The sequence below is a fragment of the Microtus ochrogaster genome, linkage group LG7_11 (genome assembly GCF_000317375.1).
Source record: "Microtus ochrogaster isolate Prairie Vole_2 linkage group LG7_11, MicOch1.0, whole genome shotgun sequence".
Classification (NCBI taxonomy): Eukaryota; Metazoa; Chordata; class Mammalia; order Rodentia; family Cricetidae; genus Microtus; species Microtus ochrogaster.
In genome coordinates, this window is record NC_022032.1 from 7,079,390 (window position 1) to 7,100,089 (window position 20,700).

Consider the following 20,700-nt stretch of genomic DNA (forward strand, 5'->3'; position numbering starts at 1 on the left):
ACATAAAGCAGAACATCTCTGCTGAAGTCAGAAAGAGTTTAGCTTTAATTCTCCTCTCTTAACAACTTATTGAAGGATTTTAGGGGAAAAAAACATACCTTAGTTTATATCCCACTTTCTTCCTGCAGAAATCTAAGACAAAAATTCTTTGAGCTTCTCTGACCTTCACCTACTCTGGCACCATCTCCATGCTGCTAGGCTACGAACCCACCCCAGTTCACATACTGCCTTTGCCTGCTGAGTTCCTGTGGCCCTCACCCCTTACCACATCATCTCTACGCTTGCAGAGCTTGCTCTGGATGCATACCTCTAACACCACCGTTGTCTGTTGGGTTCTGCTACCATCACCTGCCCGCCTTGCTGTCTCCACATTCTCATGCCTAGCTCCAGTTGAGGAGTTCATGTCCCAGGCCAACCTGAAGCAAGCTAAGCCACACACTAGAAACACAGGTGAAGGAAGATGTCCATATTCCCATCCCATATTGCAAAAACACAAACATTATGAAAGGCAAAATAGTACATTCTCCCTCAAAATCAATAGTCCTCTAGAAATGTTCTCCAATGAGAATTGCTGAGATGAAGCCTGAGGCTGAGAATTTAAAAGAACAATCATAAGCTTTATCAAATGAGTCGGGAGTTTAAAGAGGACATGAAAAACACACAAAAAGCTCAAAGAACTTAAATAGGACAACAACACACACCTGAGTGATATAGAAGACAACGCAACTATACGGTTGAATGAAATGACAAAGACTGTGTAGAATTTGAGAACTGAGTTCAATAAAGAGCCGAAAGAGCCTGGAGCAATGCGCTTCCAGTTTTAAAAAGCAATTGATGTCAAACTAGACACCTGTACCCAGCAAAACTACATGCCATAGTTGAATAGAAAAAAAACTTGCCATGGTATAAACAGACTGGAAGAACCCAAGGTTCCACGACTGGCCCTGTGGAGAATATAGGAAGGAATATTTCAGACTGAAGAGAGGAATAAAAAATAATTGAGAAATTCTATAAAAAAAACAAATGCAGCAATAATCACCGAAATGAAAAATAGAACTAAGAATGTAACAGGAAAAAAGACAGCACTCAACACACCCCTTTCAATAATAACAACTTTAAATACTGATACCCTTAGAAGCCAGATCAAAAGACATGGATTGGTTGGTTAAAGAAACAAAGTCCATCTATTTGTTTTCTACAAGAAGGTCATCATATCTTCAAAAATAGGAACCAACTTAAAGTGAAAAAATGGGGGAAGTATTCCAAGCAGATGGGACCAGGAAGTAAGTAGATGTTGCTATCATATTATCTAACAAAATAGACTTCAAGTCAATTTTCAAGACAAGTCAGAAGAAGCAAAGAAACACACTTCATTATCATCAGTAGTCAACAAAACTTCTTTAATATAGACCACATTATGTGACACAAAATAAATCTTAAAAAAATCAGAAAAAAGTGAACTAACTCTGCCCTATATGACTATAATGCAACAAAACTTCAAGTTTTCGCAAGTACATACAGTGCTCCAAATCATGGAGAATAAACACCTCACTACTAAAGGAAGAAAGAGGACTCAAAGAATTTGAACTGGATCTAACCTGAAATGCTCCTCCAACAACTGGTAAGAATGTATAGAACAATGAACTTTGTAGAACTTAGCTGCCTTACACCAAAGGCTCAGGAAATATCATGGAATAGGGCAGAAGAAAAATTGTAAGAACCAGAAGATCTGACCATTTGGGCTAGATGGTATCTTTTATTCATGAAAGGGGAATGGTACCTATGAAGTTTTAAGATGGTTGCCTAAATAGATCATGAAAACAACAATAGTAGGTAACATGTCAGCATGTCAAAATCCCTCACCCCAGATAAAGAGCTACAGACAATTAATGGTCAATGATAGAGAACCTATCTTCTCCAAGGATGAAACTCTAAGAGGTTGTCCAATCCCACACGCTCAGCCCTAACATATATCATATATACAAATGAATTACATTAAAGAGACCTAAAAGGTTGTGCTTTATTTTATATATGTGTGTGTGTGTGTGTGTGTGTATACATACATACATACATACATACATACATACATACATACATACATACATATATAAAAGAATAAGAGGTCATGGTCATGACACTGAGAAGGAATGGGGCCATGGAAGGAACTGAAGGTATAAGAAGGAGTGGAAAGTTGTGTAAATACACTATTTATATGTGAAATTCTCAACAAAAAAAGGAGAGGGGGAGAAAGGAAGGAAGAAAGGAAAGAAGGAAGGAAAGAAAAGATTTTAAATTAGCATAACAAGGCAAAATAAAATGGTATATGTAAAAGCACCTAGAGATGTTCCATGTAAATCAAGTATTTGCTAGTTCAGAGTAGATGTTCAAAACCAGTTCAGATTTCACAGTGTTCTCGTTATCTGCTGAATCTTGAGGAAAGTGTCTTCCCTATGCCTAAGAGAATCTGCTCATAAACAAGATTGTTAAAGGTGCTATCCAGTTCACATGTAATTTTATTAGCAAACGTTTTACAATTTCCAAAGTTACCCAGAAGTAGAAAGGAGAATAATGGTGACGATTGTATAAATTGGCTACTATATGAATTACTTCTCTGTTGCTGTTAGAAAACATCATGCCCAAAAGCTTATTTTGTCTTATGGTTCCAGAGGGAACGTCTATAATGTTGGGGAGGTATGGCAGCAGGCAGCTGGAAAGGAAGCAGACAGAGTATAAGTTTTTTAAAAAACAAATAAAATAAATAGTTTCAAATTAAGATATAAGTACACCATATCCCCCTTCCGTTTCCTGCTTTCATGTGCCCCCCCACTTCCAGCTCTCTCTAAATTCAAGGGCTCTTTTCCTTTCATTGTTGTTACATATATTTTTTCTTAAATATATAAATAGAGCCTGCTTAGCTCGTCTAAAGTTACTTGTCTGTATCTTCTTTATCCAGATACAGAGAGCACAGAGCACCCTGGAAGCAGGATGAGGCTAAAAACTCCCCAATTCCACTATCAGTGAAGCAGTTCCTCCAGCAAGGACATCGCTCCCAATGATTCAGTAACCTTCCCAAGAAGACCAGCCATCTGTTCATGTGTTCAGATACATGAGCCTGTGGGGACATTTCTCATTCAAACCACCACAGTTAGCATTATCTAATTTATTCCTGAGTCTTCCAAAGGATTCTCGGCACTCATACTTAAGCATCCCTTTGAAGGGTGCCTTTCTGCATCTTAGTCAGCATCCTCCCTGCACAAGGATTAGTAGTTAAAGTGTGTCATCACAAACACCTTCTCAGCCCACATCTCATTCTTTGCATGCATGTGACTTCCTGGATTCTTCCACTTACAGTTTTTCCCTGTGCCCATCCTAATTGATCCACCCGTGTCCCGATGTGTCCAAATTTCTTACCATGACCTGAGGCTCTTCTTGAAATCCTAAGTCATACCTGATTGGAATAACCAGAGTATCTGGTAGTCTAGATGTGGTGCAGCTCAAGAAACCGCAGCTCTTTAATTCAATGAAATATTTGTAAGCAGGTGATTGCAAATGGATTACGGTGGCTATGGAACGAGCTGGACAGAAGGTAGAAGGTAGTGAAAGATAAGATGGTATTTGCAGACACTCCGGCAGGACAAAAGCAGAGACTAGAGATTAAGAAAGGAAATCTCTTCCCTTCCCACTAATACTTGTCAACAGAGTAACCCAAATGTTCACCCTGTTCTAGGTGTTTCACGATCAATAATGACAGAGACTTCTATTTTCCCAAACTTTTCAAGATTTCTTTGCTTCCTAATCCCCAAACCCTCACTTATAAGAAAAGAATAATTCTACGCAGTTGTGTGTTATACCTGTTTACCATCTTTCTGGATGCTCACAGTATGTCACAAATTTCTGTGGTTTAAATCAACCCGTGAAGTTAATTTCAACCCATAGCACATAGTTGAGAAGAGATGGAGTGCATTACATCTTACGGTATGTCCACATTACATAAACAATAGATTAAATAACCTCAGAAGCATAGATAATGGCAAAATGTAGTAAAATAATTAGGGAGTAATGAGTTTTTTATTACCATTTTTAATATAATTTATTTCACTGTAAGTTTCTCTGATTCAACTTCTAATAATGTCTGTGTTTTATAACAAGCTCTCAAAATTCCTGAAAATGTAATAAGGAACTCTTGCTAGCTAGTATGAGCCAGCTCCAGCGTGCCACTGATTACATTGGTTTTAAAGGCTCATTTGAAAATTATCATGCTACATTTTTTTTCCTATTTAAATCTTAGAAGAAACAGTACTTGAAGCTATTACTTTATATCTCTCAAATTTAGCCACCTCGATAACCTGAGCAGTAACTCCGGATGTTAAAGAAATTGATGCCACTCAGATGTCAATTACACTATTAGCAGAGTTAAACCAAGCGAGAAGCCTGCCATCATATGAGAGGATGGTAAAGATGCAGAGATGGCGAGATACTTTATGTGGTGGCATTAATGTAACAAGATCACCAAGAGGAGGATGACGGCACAGTACCCCAAATCTAAGTTCTTTTTTTGACAGGCCATATGCTTCCAGCTTTGCAGAGACTTGGCCTAAAGGGAGGCAATGGGCTAGAAATACTGAAAACCCTGATTTTTTTCTTTTTTCAATCTAGGACGGTTCTGGACTTCCTGCCTGGTACACATAGATTGAATACACCAATTATTACATGAAAAGAGGAAGATAAGAAATAGACCAGAAAAATAACTTCTAAGCAGAAGGCATAAAGAGCTAACAAAGAGGAAGCTGGGAGGAGGAGGGGGAGAGAGAAGAGATTTCATTTCACTGCTGCCCCGAGGCTAACATCAGATCCAGCTTATTAAAGAAGAGACTCTATTTCCAGGTTTCCTGGAAAATGTTCTGAGCAAAATCATTGAATCTTCACAACAGTGCCTTTTTGACCGAGTGAAAAAAAAAAAAAAAAGAAAGAGAAAGAAACGGTAGCAAAGATGAAGATTCGCAGATGTAAATACTGAGAGATCTTCAACAAATTTAAGACAATCTCTTACGGCCTTAACTAAAGACAAAGACTTTCATTTTGCAGCAGAGGTTCAAGGAAAACACAGGGTTTTCATCTATTAAGAAACAGACTAGACATTTTAAAGCAAAACCTATGAAAAATGTTACTAGGAACTTTTTAACATAATGTTTTTAACATCATAGCATAACCCTATGTGGTTACCTTCCCTTAAATTATATCCAGATACTTGACAAACTTCAGAAAATGTAGTTTAGCTGTTGAGCATAGAATACCTCATTGGAGCTGCCTGGTCCAGGAAGCTGCAGAACATGAAGAAGATTCTGAAGACACAGCACACTGGCTGTTGGTGCTGCCTGATGTATAGCTTTGGTTCTAAAATTTACAAAAAAAAAAAAATATGAAAGGCAGTAAGGATGGAAAGGAGTAAGAAACAAAAGGCCCACAGGTAAGATTTGGAAATGGAAGGAAGTTGACAGCATCCAGGAGGCTGAGGCAGGAAGATCATCATGATTTGGAGGCCACCCTGGGCTACCTGTGATTCCCAAGACACCCTGCACTACAGCGTTTCAATAATAATAATAATATAAACTAAAAATTGTCTTCCCAGAATGGGTTAACATGACTGACTTTTGTGTGTTAATATGTGTCTATGTTTTTGTATGTATACAGTCAAATGTAGTAGCCTTTAGTCAAAAGTGAACAATTAATATACTTTCCTTTAGCACAGAAAAAAAAAAATCACACTTTTATCTCTGTCAATAGTGATGAGAGAAAAGCTTCCCAAGTGTTCACATAGCATTAGGTTTCAAGCAAAACTCAATAAAATAAATAAATAAGAAAATGATGATAGACCTAACTCTTCTGTTATCCTTAATTATTCTGAGCCTTTGAGACAATCACTCCTTGTGTTAAATGTTTTTCTCTTGAAACATTAAAACAGTTCAATCAATAACTAACCCTATACATGCACAAAGAATGATAGCAAGGTCTGTCATTATAAAGGGGCTTCTTGGAGGAAGCAGTATATGTTGCAATATAATGAAGGATTGTGTGTGTGTGTGTGTGTGTGTGTGTGTGTGTGTGTGTGTGTTGCCATATAGCAAGAAATGGAGTAGAAGCTATTTATCAAGCTGTTAAAGGCATGGTGTCTCCACCTACTGTAGGCTGAGACAGTTCGAGTTTCTCCTGCCTCATGTGACTTTGATTTTCTACCCTTCTCCGAGTGTGTCTTCCAGAGGAAAAACTTGCTTATGTTGCAGGGAGTGGACATGCTGCCACTTCGTTTGTGGCACAGGCCACATTAAAGCAAGGGTAACGCCATGTTCCCATCCCCCTTTCCCAGCTCCATGACTCCTGTGTAACCTCCATTCTGCAACTTCACAAACTTTTCCATTTTTTATCCCCCCTTTCATTTTACTTTTCAGGTACTTGGCATTTTGCTCCAGTTTTACTGTTCTGGATCATGTAAGAACACCTTGAGGTCGAGGATAAAGAAGTTTGTTTTGGAGGCAGAGTCTGGGTTGGGTATTTGATTTCTTCAAAGGAAGATAGCAAAAGAAGTACTCCTTTTACATCACAAGAAAACTCAGCCTAGTTTATAATTTCTCCAAAAGAGTCTGTTTGGTCAATGATAAGACAGACTCACTAAATTCTGTAGTGGACAGTAGTTTCCCCTTATACAGTATTGATTTCTTTAGTTTCAGCTGCCCAGAGTCAACAGTTCTTTGAAAATATAAAATGGAAAATTCCAGAGGGAACCGTTTCTGAGTACTCAATTGCATGCTTCTCTGGGCATCTGAATGATACAGAAAGCATTCCCAGCAGGGGAGTGTACCATCCCCTTATTGTGCATAGCCAGTGTACATGCTATCTGCCCATTAGCCACTTAGCTGCTATCTCAGTTAGGTTATAAGACTGACTGTCACAGTATTGCAATGCCTGTGTTCAAGCAACCCTTATTCTATTTAATGTCCCAAAGAGCAAGAGAGATGGTGGTACCCACTCAGAAATGGCTTGGGGAAGCCGTAAACTGCTTCCTTTAAGTGAACAGTTGAAAGCACAATATTTTGTGAGAGACCACACTCACAGAACTTTTACTATACTACCTTGTTATAATCATGCTGTCTTACAGTATTACGTACTGTTGGTAACCTCTAACTATACCTAATTAAGTAGTATTCAAGGAATGTATAGGAACAAAACAGAGTGGACAGAGGGCCATTACTATCTACCATGGTTTCTAACACCCACTGTGTCTTGGAAGGTTTCATCCCTAACCTGGAAATAATGATTACTGGTCCTGTTATACCCCAGTTTGTAATGCATATCCAGTCAATATTTCTAAGCATGCCACATCTCTCCCAATATGATGACTAATTTAGACACTAACTACAAGGCTTTTCTTTCAGCTCTAACACTTCTGAGTACACACAGTGCCGAGATGTCCAGGCGCTAATGCAGTTAAGTTCCAACTTAAAGGGAATTTATAAGTGTCCCAAGGCTCAGCCTCGCCAACCTCAGAAGTTGCATACATAAATGTTTCTCAAGGGCAGATTTTCATCAGTTTCATTCTCCTGAATCTGACATGCTATTTTCATAGCAGGAATACAGTGCCGCCAGAGGGAAGAAACCTATGCAAATAGCTCCAGTTTGTGGAGGCAAACTAAAGGCTTGTGGGCAAGCCACATTTGATGCAGGGCATTATTCAACTGTGGTTGTCTCGATGGGCTGCCATTTAGGGAAGGAATCAGACCTAATAGCTTCCCACCTTGAGCTAGGGAACTGTGGGGATAAAAGAACACAGATACATCAGAGTGGTTTTAAAGAAGCCTGAATTTTTAAAGAGCCCTGTGTTCATTTACTTCTGTTGCACTAGCAACATACTTGAGGAAAATAACTTCGAGTAGGAGTCATCTGTGTGGACTCATTATGTCAGATCCTTCAGGAATTTTGTGATTTCATGGTTGGCTGTTTCTATTACTGTCTGTAGTGAGGGCAGAAAAAGCTGCTCCCTTCATAGCAGCCAGGAAGCAAAGATCGAATGAGGGAGAAGCAGGGACAATGCCCACTATTCCAAGACAAGCACTCCCAGGGACCTACCCCTAACAGGGCTTTCTTTCCTATTTCTTCTACATAAAATACACTATAAATCTATCACTGGGTTGGTTCAAGGATTAGGTCCCATGGTCAACCAACCATCTCCCAACAAAACTACACTAGTTGATGATCAAGCTTCCACCTCAACACTTGAACATTTGGGGGAGACTCTTCATAACTCAACAAATAATAAGCCGTAATATAGAGTCACTTTACCTGGGTTGCGCCCCAATTCTGTTACTTGGATATTCACTCTAAAACCTTGAGCTTTCCTCTTTCAAACTTAAGTTTTCTCTTGAAGACAATATTCACATTGCTTTCTACCACAGAAAAGTTACTCTAAGGCCCACGATGAACCTATGAAATAATTCATAATCTGCAAAACACCTTGCTTCCCTCCACTGGTCACAACAAGAGGGGCATGTTTAAGTCAAAAGATGTATCATTTCCCTGCCAACACTCTTTTTATTTCAAGTTTTGAAAATAAAAGGCCCACGCATTCTTAAATGGTACCACTATCTCCTTAAAATATCAGCTAATGAGACTTTCATAGCTCACTCTTCATACTGGTGGGAAGAAGCAATTATGGTTTCTGTTTCGCCTTCTCTGTTTCTTGCCCAATGCACTGTTACCATTGGCAGAAATCAAAGCCTTAAGTTGATGCTCCCACCCAGCAAGGGATGCTTGTAGATCATCCACAGTTTGCACTGTGACGTGAAATCAGTTCAGAACCTTTGATACCAGTGAGATGTGGTCAGAAGGTGAAACAAAAAGAAGGGACCTAAACCTTTGTGTTAGGGAACGAGCTGAGTAGTGACCATCTGCATTGCAGGGCACAGGGGATCTTGCCTATGGCCTTACCTCTAATGTCTTCCCAAAAGGCTGTACTACCACGTAAGAGAGCTGAGACACGCAACGCTGACCTCACATCTTCTGACCTGCTGGGATCAGAGCACCGATGGATTAACTAGCCCTGTTTCCAGCCGGCTAGGAGCTGTGTTGCTCAATTAATTAGAAAGCTGTCCTCAGAAGAGGGCTTAGTTACTACAATTGATCTTTGGAACATTTGCTCTTGCCTCCAGCTTGAATTTAGCTGCTACACTGCTATGAATTCTCCTGCTTTGGTGAGGGAGGAACCTTGGAGGAGGTTCCTCTGTCCTCAGAATGATGATGATAGGGTCGGCACTCAGATGCTATGGAGCCAGGAATGCTGAGCCCATTCTTCCTGAACATTTTGATAATTGGTTCTCCCTGGACTATTTTGGCGTTCATTTTTAGTTTGAGACTATTATATTAAAATGTCAATTGTCTGAACTGAAGGGGGAAGTGCCTCTTTATATTTTATTTCTGCCACACTAGTTCCACCCCAAGCATAGTGTCTGTGTTAGCAGAGCAATGAAAAGGTTATCTTAAAGAAGGTGATGCAACCCTGACCCTTCTAGGTGTAGAAGAGTGCAGTGTCTCCCCAAAGCCATGGGCTGTAATGTGAAGTCAGCTGTCTCAAGAGCATGCGCCGCCAGCTCTTGGCTAGAGAAGGTCCTAATTACCTGCCGGATCCAGCTGGACTTATGGACAAAGGACAGCCTTGGGCCAGAGCCAATGCCAACAGTTTCTCTAAAATCCCACACCAGATTGAGTATCAACTGCTCTCAACAACTGACGACCAAGCCCTCCTCCTTAAGATACCCCTCTTCTGCCAGCCGTCACATGCCCAGAGGGTCTCAGGTCCTGCTCAAATTTTCCTGGTTTTAAGTAGCTCCTAAACAGACCAACTCCATCCAACCTGAGTCCACATCTGTTGGTAACATCTGGTCCTGTTAATACCTCATGCTGGTGACTTGTTCCAGCCGTGTCTCAGAGCAGCAGCCTGGGTCTTGGGCTGCTTTTGTGACCAAAATTAGTATGCTGGATCACCGCACAGAGACAGCAACCTGAGAATTAGAAGTCACCCTCGAAAGAGGCACATTATGTCACAAAATGTGCATGCTAACGAAACCCCGTCTCATATAACCCACTGAGAAGAAGGGTTCTGAGAGTGTGCGCAGGGCACATCTATTTCCTGGCTAATTCCCTCACTTTGGAAGCAAGGGGCAAAGCAAGCAGGTGGACTTCTTATAAAGGTGTCTCTCACTCAACTTCTTCCCTACAGGAAAGAACGGGAAGCAGGGAGACTCAGAGGCCACCTGTCCCTGCCTCTTTTCTGACTTTCTCCTTTTCTGCTGCCGTCTCTCTTCCTCATACAAGTCTAAATTGTGGGAAGGAGAAAGTACACAGTGTACCAGTCTCAGGCACTTGGGCTGCCAGATCTCATTTCCCCGGGATATGTGGTAGATGGAGGAAGGAACAACTGTGGTTACAGATTGGATTTACTTTTCTACAGGTGTTCCCACCCTTGACACAGGGCCCGGCCTTGCACAGTTCACCTACCAGCCTCAGCAGAACTAAGGGATTGTGTTGGCTGCAAGAGTGCTGGGCAGCTTCTCAGTCAGGCCAGACCTCTGCTGTCTTGTCAGCTCTCTGACATCACTCATGGAAAGGGAGATACATCCTCAAAGAATACACCAGGATGAAGGGGATGGGTGTTTTCAGGAAGCAGGAGGTGCTAAATGAGACGCCTAAGGGTTTCAACGTCATGCAACAATCCCTTCTCCCACTCCTAACCCCACCATAATAGAACCAGTGATAAACAGCCAGGAACTAAGCTATCTGGTTGCTTGTTCCAAAAATGCCATCCCTCCTGTCCATTCTTAACATGTCTGTCTTGGGAATAATGTTTTCTCCAGTCTTGAACACCTTCGTGTGAAATGTCATTGAAGTTTCTTCTGGGTTGGAGGAAGAGCAGAATATAGGCTGCAATACAGGCACAACACATGTTTCATGGAGGAGCCTGAAGAAAGCAGGGAGGCGTATGCTGCTGCTCAACCTGAACAGAACTAGGTAGAGGGAAAGGGCAATAAAATAAGTCGATCTGCAAAGTAAATCCGAAAAACAAAACCAGAGAAGGTGATGGCTAATTTAGGTGACAACGTTAACAGGATTAAGGGACTGCTAAAGCATTATTTGGTGGCATGACGGAGAGGATTTCTGGAGATCTCTATGTAATCCTAGTTAAGGGAGCAGGAAAGACCTGCAGTCAATATGGGTGGTTGCCATCAGGCCCAGGAGGCCGGGATAGAACAGAAACATCAAAGGGGGTTAGTTTTTTTCTCTCTGGCAGCTGTAATACTTTCCATGGACTTCAGAACTGTGAACTTTCTGACCTTAGGACTCCAAGATATACCCAGGTGACTTTGGCCTCGGGATAATAGTTATCCCAGTTATAAAACCTTAAGGCTTACACTGGGCCATGCCACCACACCCAGGGGTCTCCAGCTTATGGTCAACCTGTTGTCAGATGTCTGAGTCTCCATAGCTGTGTGAACCAACTACACTAATGCATCTCCTGTCACACGTCTATGTAGCATCTATGATTTCTCTATATCATCTACATAACTATCTGTATTCCATTGTGTGTGCCTTTCGAGGAAATAGTGACTCATTTACAGACCTTCTGCAAGAGAATGAAGGTCAAAAATAACAGGCTTTTAAGTGGAAAGAAAGAAGAAAAAGAGGGAGGGAAGGGGAAGGAATGGAAGACGGAGGGAGGGAAAGCAAAGAGACGGGAATGGGAAAAATTCAATGAAACTCTATGGGTGAAGTATAAACCTGAGCTCATCTATGCTTCTGCTTCTTTCCCGTGATTTATCTGAAAAGAAAACCCACTATGTTTTGACATACATGTGTCCTCACCCTGACTTCTTGGGAAATCTGATTTGAGCCAGGATGCACCTTCTCTCCTCACCCTTCCTGCACTTACAGCCTCTGGTTATAGAGACATCCTCAGTGCCCCTCCTGCCTCTGGACGCAGAGCACCTTTGCCTCCTGATAAGATTCAGTGAATTTGAAGCCCAGATATTATATCTCAGAATTATATCTGGACATCATCTCCATGCTCACACTTATAAATGTTGATGCATATCCAAAGGCCCAAGACTCTAGAGAAAGGGACACTGTGAGAGACTTGTTATCAAAGACCACAACCTCTAAAGCACGCAGAATGATATCGGCTTGGTTTGGCAGATACACATATAGCACGAATTCTAACTGGTCTCAATAATAAAAACCCGGAGTCAGATATAGGGGGTAATGCTGGAAGATTAGAGAAGCAGAGGAGCCAGCCACTAGAGAGTTCGTACCTCTACCAATGCTAAGAGAGAAGGGGCCATTTTGTCTCTACAAATCCTCAGACTGAACACTCAGACTAAATTCTCAGACGGAATCCTCAGACTGAATCCCCAGACTGTCTAATAAGATACATTCTCAAACTGTATCTGAGCTTCTGTCTCCTCCTGCCTTATATTTCTCTCTCCACACAGTCATATCACTCCTATCTCTACCTACCTAGTACTCGAATTAAACGCTGTGACTCCCAACTACTGGGATTAAAGGTGTGTCCCACCACCTGGCTCTGTTTCTCTTTTAGACTGGATCGATCTTGTGTAGCTCAGGGTGGTTTTGAATTCACAGAGCTCCATCTGCCTCTGCCTTCTGAGTGCTGGGATTAAAGGAGTGTGCCACCACTGCCTGGCCTCTACAGTTAACTAGTGGCTTAGTTCTGCACTCTTATCTTCAGGCAAGGTTTATTTGTTAGATTGTAAACAAAATATCACTACATACACATACATACATGAGTATATGTATATATATATATATGTGTGTGTGTGTGTGTGTATATATATATATATACACACACACACATATATATGCCTTTTCACTGTTAACATGTGCATCATATTCTCCTATTATCCAGCTACTGGTGCCCACATTCCCATTAGGTTTCCAAATTTAAATAAACAGCCATTAGAGAATTCTTCCATTGCTCTCAAGAGACTGGAATGGAAGTGAATAAATGAACTTTTAAAGATAATTGGCTTCCCAAATCTTCTCCTGTCCTCCGTTCTCTGCTATTGGATGGTCCCCCTGGGAACAGCATATAAACCAACTCAGGATTCCAGTAGCACATAGAGTGTGGCAGGAGCACACAGAGAACCATGTCTCTTGAGGGTTGAGTGTGCTTGGCTTGGCTGCTGCATATTGGGAAACATTTGCTATTTCTGCTCTTGTGCTTCTTCCAACTTATTATGCTGTTTTCTCTTATTGGAACCCTGGTCCAGCCCTCTCTGGCTGCTTCTTCTAACCCAGCTCAAGCTTGCCCTTCGAAGACTGGATTCCAATTAGTGGAAGAGCAATTAATGGCACCACAGAAGCACTAGGATCAATCTCCAGCTATTACTCCCCCATATACACATAAGCATACACACACGCACATACTGCCCATGCACATGGACATCACACACAAAACCACAAAAAAAAAAAAAACCTAAAAGCCAAGTGCTATGAATCCTCAAATGAAAAAGGCTTTCTGTAATTTATTTTTCCCTGGATATATTTCCAGGGTGCTCCTTTTAAATGAAGTAGAGTTCACTACCTGAAACCTGAATCCTCAGATTCTCAGAACCATCATTCACTCTCTTAACAAACATGTGCTGGTCAATTACTTTGAGGCATTGTTTCTACTCAGCTGTTGAGAACGCAGGGGTTGGTTAGGCCTGAAAGAATCCAGAAAACAAGCAAAGTCATGACAAAATAAGCAGCAATGGTCTCAAAATACACAAAGTTCCAGAGTTAAAGTGAACTAGGGACCCAGGCTAGCAAGTGGCTGCTGAGGGGAATGGTTTGCTGAGTCAGGTAACAACACTAGAACTTCCCAACTTCAGGACTAGTGGAGGGGATGTTCTGTCTGGAAAGACGTTTGAAGAGGAAAAGTAAAAATGAAAAACTAGTTGTGCACATAAAAATGGGGTGGGATGGGGGTAATAGACCGGCAGGCAACTTACTCGAGTGAAGAACGACTGTATGGTAGATAGAGGCTCTGGGCACTGTGAGCTCTGAACAGAGATAAGCAGCAGCAGATCCTAGAATGTTCTGTTTATCATAATGAGAAGTTTGGGTGTGATTACAGACAAAGCACCGTGACATTGCAGCAGGTACACACAAGCACATGCTTGTGGCTAGAGAAAAATGGCTCACACTTGGACCTGGGCTCAGGGCAACTGCATAGCTTCCAAAGTAAAAAAACTAAAAAGGCCAGGGGTGTGAAACTCCTGTAGATTAGACATGTACTGTCCCCAGTGACACTGTGCTGAAGCCTTGTCCAGCACCGCATAGAACTTTCTGGAGGGGAGGCCTAGTGAAAGGGACTTGGGTCACCAGGTGTATCCTTGAGAAAGACACTTGGATGCTGGCTCTTTCTTGTTTTTCTTGTTGCCTTTTCATTCACTTTATTTTCCATCCACAGAGCAGAGCAACCATGGACTGGAACCTCAGAATCACGAGATAAAACTTACCTTTACTCCTTTTAAAAAAATATTGAGTTTTATCTTATTTTATGTTCATGGGTGTTTTGCCTACATGTATGTCTATGTGTGTGCCTGGTGCCTATAGAGGTCAAAAGACATACTGGATTCCCTGGAACTGGTGTCTTCTAGTAAAGATGGTTGTGATCTGCCATGTAGGTGATGGGATTCAAACCTGGATCCTCTAGAAGAGCACCAAAGGCTCTTAACCAGAGCCATCTCTCCAATCCCATCTGCCACCCTCGAAAGAGGATTGTTTCAGCTATTTTCTCATGACAGTAAAACGCTGGCTAATACGGAAGATGTAAAAATGACATCAAACAAATGTCTCTGCATCAGTTTGTTTTTAGGCTGTGAAATCCACTCCTCCAACATAGCTAAGGGTCTCCAAATCAGCATTGCTTTGACGGCTAGCCATCACAGAACACTTTGACCAGCGTTGACTAAATGCTTTAGGGCATGTGCTATTGAATAATTCCATCAACGATAATAAAAGTTGTTGTTTAATTAGAAGGGAAAGAACGCTGTTGCATTCACAGGGAGATAATGAAAGAATTCAATAAAAGCCCATGACAATCGTAATAGGCTGGCAGTCCCCAGGTCCTCCCCATTCTAAGTATTGCTGTTGGCAGTCCGTGTGCCTGCTGGGAAAGAGGAAACAGCCCTGCTGAACACCTGGGACAAGGTCTTGCTGATGAAACCCAGCTGCATGCAAAGGAGCTGAGGGAAAACGCAGTGTGGATATGTTGAACTTTTAGGCTACTCTTCAGCAGCAGTCTCTTCCAAGATGGTGAGAGTGAGCTATGGAAACAGAAAGAAAAAGCCATGATTCAGACCTCTGATGGCAGTCTGACTCTCCCTGTGCCTGTAACGGTATGCTGGTCCACCTTTCAGCAAATGGTTCCTCCATCCATCAAGTAGTAGGAGTCATCCCTGATTCTTCTCTTTACATACTTCTATCAAACACATTAGGCTTGACTTGCAGCACACATTGAGAATCCAGCCATTTCCCCTTCCTGCAAAGCCACAATGCTCCCCACTGTCTCTTTTTAGATATGTGTGATATTTTCTAACCCACTATTAGATGCTGTCCCTCTCAATATTGCAATACTACAGTCATAAAGACCTGTCAAGAGAGTGGATCAAAACAAAGGCAATTCAATCACTTCTTTTTGAGTATGGGCTGGACTCACTGAGCCCCTTCCAAAAATTATGGAGACAGAGTACACCTTCTAGTGGAGACACATGCAGAGACCAATCTCATCAAGCAATGAAGCTTCCATTACCAGTGAGAAGTGATGCCGTATGAATGGTGTCATGAGAAAAGGCAGGTTTTCTCAGTGGGATTCTGCCCAAACACGATTAACCTGGTCCAATAACAAGGAAACAGGCAAAAGTAAATTGAAAGACATCCTGCAGTGTAAACAGTATCCCTCAAAACTCTCAAAGTTACAAAAGTAAATAAATACTGAAGAACCAAAGAAGATCAAAGAGACATAACACATAAACACAATATGGTGTCCTGGGACACAAGAATATCATCCTTAGAAACCCAGCTGGCCGAAGTCTAGATACCAACTGTACAGCAGTCCTGGCTTGTCTGTGACCTTTCTTTCCATGGTTTTCATCACTTGTGGCCAGTCAGGAAACAAAAATATAAAATTAAAAAATCCACAAATTGTAATTGTGAGCTGTGTCCTACTCTGAGTAGCACAAAGAAATCTTGAGGTGTTCTGCTCCATCCTTACTAAGACCTGAATAATTTTGTTGTCCAGCGTATCCATGTTGTATGTGCTACCTTCCTGTTCGCCAGTTAGTAGCTGCCTTGGTTATTAGGTTGGCTATTTTTATCTCAAAGTTCTTGCATTCAAGTAATTGTTATTTTATTTTATTTAATTATGTCTTTAATATGCAAACATGATGACATTGGTAATTTAGATACATCAAAGTGAAGTGGTGCAGTTCTTTAAAAGGGAAACTGAACTTTTATGACTTAACAAGAAATGAAAAATATCATATGTTGGCATTTACACTAAGAAAGAAGCTTGTGTTCATAAAACTGCAAAGAAGGGGAAGTTTGGGTTTATTTTCTGTTACTATAATAAAATACTTGAAATAATAAACTTAAAAAGAATAAAGATCTACTTTGGCTCAGTTTCAGAGTTTTCAACCCATAAATTGGCTCATCCACTTTTTGCCTGTGGCAATACAGTTATATATCATGGTAAGATACGCACAATAGAGCAAATCTGCTCACCTCAAGAAGGCCAGGAAATAAAGTAGAGGAGATAAAGTGACCTCCAAAGACACTGAACCAATGACCAAAAATTTCCCCGTAGCTACCACCACAAAAGGTTCCTGTCACTTCCTAGTAGTATCATATACTGGGGCCCAAGCCTCTACTGCACATGTAAAAAGGTAACACCCCAGATAGAAGGTATAGAATGCTTCACACCCCAGAAATTAGGACCAAGTTATGAGAAGTACTTAAGGAAGATGGAAAAGGACTAAATGATAATCTAAATGCCGTCCATGTTTGTAATCCTTGGTCTTAGTACATAGTTCTGGAGACAAGTGGATGGTAATGTAAATGATTAAACCCTGGTTTCAGCAGGTGTGCCACTATCATATAAGGTACAAGCATCAGAGGAAACTAAGTGAGTGGGCTATGGTGACAATGGGCAACTAGAAAATAGTGTTCCAAATAGAATCTTACTCCAAACTTTTAAAAAGCATACACATGCAAAAGAAAGTCACATTGTTTTAGTCCTCGGGCTCTCAGAAGTACCTTGTCCCCCATGGCTCTACAGCCTGGCCCCTCTGATGCAACTCTTGGACTATGCCAGCCTTCTGTTGTCACTCTCGTCATTCACACATTCTTCATACTGAGGACATGTTCTCAGCGTGGCCGCTGTGCTGTGCATCTCATCCTCCAAAGCTCTTCCTGCAGATGTGTGGATTTAGTTTCTGTAGGTCTGACTCAAATGTCAGCTTCTTAGTCAGGTTTCTATGGTTACACATCTAAAACTGCAGCTTCCCCTTGATATTGTCTAACATTTCTTCTTCCTGCAATGACTTTTGCTTTAGCCCTTGCTGCAGCTACCTTACTGCAGCTGAGCTGGATTTTCCTTTGCCTTATTGCTAGACACTAAGCACCAAAATGCAGATTCTTGGCTACTCTTTTATGGCAATATCCTCAACTCCTTCCAGCACATGGTAGGTGCTCATAAAATCTTTTCTTAAGAATTAAAATGGCCTTTGGTGTTTCTTCACCTTTGACTCTTCCATAACACCAATTTCTTGGAAGTTTAAACTTGTTTAAGACTATGAAGGAGACAGCACAGTGTTTGGCATGAAAAACACATAAGTTCTTTCCTTTTTCAGGTCACTAGAGAATTCCCATTCCTAATGTTAGCACTCTTACAAATTTACTAGCTCTGTGGCTGACTATTCCACAAGTCGCTACAGATTTTGTTGAATTAGGGCTGGAAACAAAGATTTGCAACTTGTGATTAATCTTTACCACACACAAGTCCCAACATATGGCAAAGCTCTGTGTCTTATGCCTGCCTTATTTCAAGAAGGAGATGGGGGAGCACAAGTTTCAAGATTTTGGAACTGATTTGTAAGTCTAAAGTGATAATGACATTTTCTAAGTAGTCCCACATCCTTAAAAGCTCCGAAGCTTATTTTCAGTACATTTTCCCTGTGCCCACCCTGACTTCTGGAAAAACTTCACTCATAACTGCATCGGAGACTCTCTCCTGTAGACAGACTCTCATCTATGGCTTATATGAGTGAGGAGAAGAAGTGAGACAGAGCAGGATATACATTGCATTCCTTGGCCTTGAAATAAGAATAGTACCACGAGAGTGAGAAAAACTTGGTGTCTATCAATTGCCTAATATCTTTAGAAAAACCATCAGATGTAAGGAGTGACCCTAGGTGAACTGTCTCATTGCAACTTACAGTGATAATGGAAAGCAGGTTTATTACAAATATGCCTATTGTGAGAATGAAAAATAGATAAAATATATCATCATATAATCATCATTAGGCACAAAATCTTTATATTACTTTTAAGGCTGCTACCATTATCACCTTACATAAATTGCATGCAAAAACCAAAGCTAAGCACTTATCATGCTATGCTCTTGCTTAGTTTGACAAAATTATAGAAGAGGAACTACCTTTATTCTCCATCTTAGATAGGGAAACTGAAGTTTGGCATGGATTAGTATGAAAAGACTGAAGAATTAACACCCAGGGACTTCATCCCAAGTTAGAATCTATCACTTCCTGCATGTTGCAGAGTCCAAAATCTGAAGCCAGCATTCAGGGCACTGCTATTCATACATGTTAATTGGTATTGGGTTTATATTTATTCTGTGTAGGTCACAAATCTTATTGTCCAGGCGCACATGTCAAGTCTGATCAGAAAATCCAGAGCCTGGAATTGAATTTCCTCTGCTCTTTGCCCCCAACAGCTTGCAGGTTATAGCTAAAGCCGGGTGTTATCCATCTCGGTGGTTGGACCCCAGGGACATTTATTGGCCTAAAAGTTAAATGGCATAGAGACATTCTCAGCAAAGCAGACTCTTTCATCTTCTTTAGTCAGACTTGTGGCGACAGTCTGGGGAACAGTGCAGCAAACAAGGTGAAGATCTTTTTCCAGAATCTTCCTTAGGCAAGGAGAGGAGGACCCCAAGGTGGAGGAACAGATGTCTGACTTGGGAAGCCCCTTTCTCTTACCAAAACTAGACAGTAAGAAACAAGGTAAACTAGTTTGTTGACAGGCATAAGACATAAGCAGAGTGATACAGCATAAACAAGCTTAGTTCCTGAGGTCTCAGCCCTGCCCTGCAGAATAAAAATGTTAGTCTATAGCTCAAAGTGCCAGGTGATGGATGCATGGTCTGAGAGAGGCCTTGGCAGGGTCAAGAGTGAGTTCCAGCGGGGGAGTCCTCCTCCGTGTGCACTCAGCAGGGAAGATGATCAGCCCATAAACCTCAGACAGCTCCAACCCACGCTCATCCCACACATTGTGAATACTGATTTCACGCCGACTGATCTCAGCCTTGTAGGCCTGAAAGAAAGGACACAAATAAAGATCTAAAGCCATTGAAGCCATCGGTTCAACACGCTCCTGTGCTAGAAGAATGACAGAGAGATGAGACTAGCCCTAATTGGTTCCTAGCAGCTCTATTAAGGCTGATAATATAAAAGCTATGTATCTCCAAATCAACACAAGGTTGAGAAGGAATTGTAAACACCAAGGTGGTATATCATGGAAGTTCAGCTCCCGTCCCATTAAAATCTGCTAGGTAGAGACATTTCTACCTAACTTTATAACCATGGACTCTTGACATTTTTTTCCTACATTGCATAGTTATTCACATAAAAAATTTCCTAATTCTTTTATTTAATCTACTCGGTTTTGCGATTGGTTACCTCACTTCTTATTAATATTATTTACTGTTTGTGAGTCAAAGTCTCACTTTTTTGCCCAGGCTGAATTTGACTTTCAGCCTTCTTACCCCAGCTGATTAACCAAAGGGATTCCACGTATGTAGCACTATGCTCAGTTTCTTTATTTTAACTAATGTGTACTGTTTAGCTAAAACCAAAGTATTATTGAAACCTAGAATGTGAAGATGAATACAGTAATAGAAGCTCTTTAGAGAGGTGAAGTTTTATAATAAGGATATGAGAGTTCAGGCAAGACAATATGAATTGCACAAAGAAGTACTTATTTTTACAAAATCATAGACTAATTCTTTCCCCCAAAGGAAGGAAAAAAAAGCAATTTTCATTGAATTCAAATAATTTCCAGATACATGTTTAAAAAATAAATATCTGCTCTATTAAAGAATGGGCTACATAGCCTTCACAGAGGGGGAGGTGCTTAGTCTTACTGCAACTTGATATGCCATGCTTTGTTGCTATTCATAGGAGACCTGCCCTTTCCTGAACAGAAGAGGAGGAGTGGATTGGGGCAGTGAGAACAGAATAGGTGGGTGAGGAAGGAGAGCAAGGAGCAGAAACTGCTGTGGGGATGCAAAATAAACAATTTTTTTAAAAGAGAGAGAGAGAGAGAGAGAGAGAGAGAGAGAGAGAGAGAGAGAGG